The sequence below is a fragment of the Myotis davidii genome, unplaced genomic scaffold, assembly GCF_000327345.1.
Source record: "Myotis davidii unplaced genomic scaffold, ASM32734v1 scaffold760, whole genome shotgun sequence".
NCBI classification, from domain to species: Eukaryota; Metazoa; Chordata; class Mammalia; order Chiroptera; family Vespertilionidae; genus Myotis; species Myotis davidii.
This window is the reverse complement of record NW_006292088.1, coordinates 9,900-15,093: the sequence shown is the minus strand read 5'-3', so window position 1 is coordinate 15,093 and position 5,194 is coordinate 9,900. Positions and strand designations below refer to the sequence as shown.

Sequence of the window (5,194 nt, the reverse complement as noted above, 5' to 3'; positions counted from 1 at the left end):
TCCCCATCACTCCCATTCCATAGGGACCTATCTGCTGAACTTATCTGGAAGCCCATACTTCTCTGAGTCATAGGGTGGAATGTTGTAACAGCATTGTGAGGTAGTGAGTTCCTATTGAAAGGCTACCATCCTTCCGCACACTCTCCTCACTGTAATCAGTAGAACGCGTTCAAGCATGTATCAGCTGTGTATGTTTATAAATTATATGCACAAATACTGTCCTATTATACTTAACATAAACCATACAAATAAAATTTTTAAATAATGAGCTAAAAATAGACATTGAAATTCTGATGTTTTCCCCCTGTACCCTAATGGATTGCTTATGTGAACTTCATTCTGAAACACACTGCACTAGAGCTCCACTACCTTCTAGAACTATCGTAGGTAGATCTCCAGACATTTGGTCCTAATAACCACAGCATCCTGCGACTAATTTTGAAAATGTTAAGGCAGCAAAAAGGCACTATTTGAGTGTTTTAAAGCTACTTATAAAAACTCTTGCCCTCTGCTCTACTCCCATTTACAGGAAAGAAGAAAGCAGCAGAAACAATATTTGGAAAATATTATGCTAAGTGAAACAAACCAGTCACAGGACAAATACTGCAAAATTCCACTTATACATAAAAAAATCCACTTATATGAAGTGTCTAAAATAGTCAAAGTCATAGAAGCAGAGAGTAGAATGGTGGTCGCTAGGGGTTGGGGGTGTTTGAGATGGGAGTTACTAATCAGAGGACATAAAGTGTCAATTATGTAAGATGAGTATGGTCTAGAGATCTGCTGTACAACATTGTACCTATAGTCAACAATAGTGTTTTGTACACTGAAATATTTGTGAACAGGGTAGATCTCATGTTAAGTATTCTTACCACAACAAAATAAAATTTATAAAGCATTTATTATCGGCCTTACTATTCTACAGTTCTGGTGTATGTGTACAATATCCATACCTATATTTTTAAGAAACCCATTAAGAGCATTTTCTGTTATTTGGCTTTTCCCACTACCCTTCCTTTCATTAAAAGGAATAGCCAACAACAACATAATCTTTGTCTTTCATTAATGAATAATCCTGCTCATTTTATTATTAAATGCAGCTTTTCTAAATTATTAATACTTTAGCTTTTGTGCAAAGTTTCATAGAGCGTCGCCAAAACCAGGTAGATGAAAACAAATTCAAAATTCATAGTGATTATTGTTTGAGGTGAAACAATACCTAAAAACTTGCCCATGAACATAGACATAAGGGTAGTGAAGGTCTAGAGCCTGGAGCGGGACAGGAATCAAATGATGGGGGAGTAGGGGGATAAAGAGGGGGATATTTGATGGGGTAAATACCTCAAAACAAGTCTTGTTTTCGTTAATAAATGAAGTACCTTTACATTTATATTTGTTGCAAAGATATGTTTCCAAGGAAAACACTGACAATTACACTGCTCACTGCAAACCTACAATCGAGATAATTTCAAGTAATTTTTAGTATTTAGAGAAATTTTTTAAAAATTTGCATAAATGGTTGAACTTTTTCAAAATGGAATAGCTCTTTTTTTTAAATCCTCACCTGAAGACATACCGAGAGAGAGAGAGAGAGAGAGAGAGACAGAGAGAGAGAGAGAGAGAGAGAGAGATCAGTTGCCTTCCCTAAGTGCCCCATTGGGGATGAAACCTGCAACCCAGGTATGTGCCCCGACCGGGAATCAAACTGGCAACCTTTTGGTGCACAGGATGATGCTCAATCAACTGAGCCACTCCACCTGGGCAGGAAATAGCTCTTTTTATGATTGTTGTAAAAATTTTATAGAGATACAGAAATCATAAAATTCCTATATAATCTCATCTTCCTGGAAATAACACTATGTAAAGCTTGCTACAGATCCTTTTGGATTTTATTAATACCCATATAAACATGCAAAATAATTTTTTACATAAATGAGACTATAACACACTTATAATATTATAATATACTATAATATACTGTTCTATACCTGTTTTTTCTCACTTCAGAATATATTTGAACCCTTAGGAATATATTTGAACCTCTTTCCATGTTAGTATGTAACCATCTATCATTCTATTAGAACCTTATATATACCTGCCTGGCATCCCATCTCATAAACATTTATAATTTAATCAATCCCCAGCTGATAGACATTTATATCCTTTTCTTTTTAAATATATTTTTATTGATTTCAGAGAGAAAGGGAGAGGGAGAGAGAGATAGAAACATCAATGATGAGAGAGAATCATCGAGTGTCTGCCTCCTGTACGTCCCCCGCTGGGGATCAAGCCCGCAACCCGGGCAGTGCCCTTGACCGGAATTGAACCCAGGACCCTTCAGTCTGCAGGCTGACGCTCCATCCATTGAGCCAAACCAGCCAGGGCTATATCCTTTTCAACCATTTATTATTATAAATAATAATAAGGACCCTAATTTTTTAAGCCAGAGGGCACTGACTCAAACATTGCAAAGACATAGTTCATTAGTAATGTAATTAAGACAAACCCACTATGATTCAGCTTCATCTTTTTAATAACCTGGGCTGTAGTATCATGTAAAAGTATGCTTTGTGGGTTCCCCTTAGTTAAATTTCTACTAAATGAATATATACAAGATTATATTTATGTGCATACACAAGTCCTAGAAAGTAACATGGAACATTTCTATCAGCATATTTGTTAAGTGTATGGTATTATAAGGGTTGCTTCCTTTTTAAAATTTAGTGCCATATGTTTTTATACAATAAACTTGAGAAAAAAATCTCATTTTTTACTGCTTTACAATACATTTAAAAATCCAAATCTTTCATGAGCATAGCCTTTGACCATTTTCCAGCTAGCTCAGAGCCTCACAACATTGTTGTATTGATAACATGTCTAATAAACATTTCTAAGCTAAAGACATGAAAAAATAATACCATTTCCAAACCTCTCCAGAAACAATCTCAATTTGTTTCAAAATTTTAGTTCAGTCTTCGCCAGTTTGGCTCAGTGGATAGAGCATTGACTTGCAGACTGAAGGGTTCCAGGTTTGATTCCGGTCAAGGGCACATGCCTGGGCTGTGGGCTCAATCTCCAGTTTGGGGCGTGCAGGAGGCAGTCGATGAATGATTCTCTCTCACCATTGATGTTTCTATCTCTCTCTCCCTCACCCTTCCTCTCTGAAATCAATAAAATGTATAAAAAATTTTAGTTTAGGCCGGGAGGGTTGGGGGGCAGGAGGGAGGGGGGTAAGAGATCAACCGAAGGACTTGTATGCAAGCATATAAGCATAACCAATGGACATAAGACACTGGGGGATAGGGGAGGCCAGGGGATTGTCAAGGGCGGGGGGAAAAATGACACATATGTAATACCCTTTGTAATACTTTAAGCAATAAAAATATATATATAAATTTTAGTTCAGAGAAACTTAATGATAAACCTGAGAATCCTATATACTGGAAACTACACATAATTCACTATAGCTGTGTGCCAAATCTGATGTTTTGGTCAACTACAGACTGCATATACAACTGTAGTTCCATAAGATTATAATGGAACTGAAAAATTCTTATCACCTAGTGATGCTGTAGCCATCACAGTGTCATAGCACAACACATTACTCTCATGTTTTTGGTGCTACTGGTATAAACAAACCTACTGAGCAACCATTTGTATAAAAGTACAGCACATATAATTATATACAGCACATAATTATTGATAATGATAATAAAAGATGATGTTACTGGCTTCTGTATTTACTATATTACATATACTTTTTTATCATTATTTTATAATATACTCTTTCTACTTCTAGAGTTTGCTGTAAAACAGTATGCCATGTTATACAGGCAACAGCAGCCTCACAGGTCTTATGTTTTCCACGTCTCTTGATTGTATCATTCTCTCTTGTGCTTGATTTAATCTTGTGTTGTTTTGTGCATTAACATGCTACACAGGTTTGTAGCCTAGAAGCAATAGGTTATACCTTATAGCCTAGGTGTATAGTAGACTATACTATGTAGGTTTGTGTAAGTGCACTCTATGATGTTTGAATAACAAAAACTGTCTAATGAGCCCTGGCTGGTTTGGCTCAGTGGATAGAGCATCAGCCTGCGGACTGAAGGGTCCTGGGTTTGATTCTGATCAAGGGCATGTACCTTGGTTGCGGGCACATCCCCAGTGGGGGCTGTGCAGGAGGCAGCTGATCGATGTTTCTCTCTCATCGATATTTCTAACTCTCTATCCCTCTCCCTTCCTCTCTGTAAAAAATCAATAAAATATATTTTTAAAAAACTGTCTAATGACACATTTCTCAGAATGTATCCCAGTGATTGACACATGACTGTATTAAAAAAAATAAACAGAAGTTTAAAATAGCACTTTGTCAATACAGACTAAATCAATCACCATTGCACTCTATTAAAGAAGAAAACTTTATTCAATTCCATATTAGAAACATTAGAAACATATCGCCCTTGCTCTACAGTGTCCATAGCAGTGGAAACCTTATAAGACAAAGAAATCCAACCCAACAGACCCTACCAAATAAGAAGTTCAGTGAAGCTATAGTCAGCCACAGATTCAACAAACCATTGATTTGCAATTGGAGGATATGGAACCCATGGATACAAAGGGCCGAATAAGACACTTGAGCAACTGCTGATTTTAGTATTGGGGGAGAGGGGGCGGTTCTGGAGCCAGTCATCCTCGGGTACCAAAGGACAATTGTACTCTGTGTCAAGAACATAATGGTACACCAGACAAATAAGAGGCCTGCCTTCATTGAGCTTCCTGACATGGATTTTTTTTTTTTCAAAACAGAGATCACATGTTATTCCAGTATCACCTAATTTTATTTATTTATCTACTCCAATTTTACAATTAGAAGAATACTATATTTCAGATACCAAAGATTCATTATAAAAATAAAGTAAGAATAAAATGCTCAATTAACACACATTGTAATTATTTAGCCTTTCAGGATAATTTTTCACCTAAATTTTCATACACTTAAAAATAAAAGAGGATAGAGAAACCAAGATGGCGGCATAGGTAAACAACTGAAATTTCTGCCTCGCACACCCACTTCAAAAATACAACTAAAAGATAAAATGGACATCATCCAGAACCACATTAAGGCTGGCTGAGTGGAAATTCTACAACTAGAAGGAAAGAGAAAAGCACACTGAGACTCAGAGGAGGTGCGGAA

The 5,194-nt window shown here is 36.5% G+C and overlaps 1 protein-coding gene across 4 annotated transcripts in view; it reads right to left on the bottom strand.

The window, feature by feature from the left end:
- Nucleotides 1-5,194, bottom strand: part of MOSPD1 (motile sperm domain containing 1) — a 52,751-nt gene that overhangs the window by 42,032 nt on the left and 5,525 nt on the right. The window lies entirely within an intron of this gene.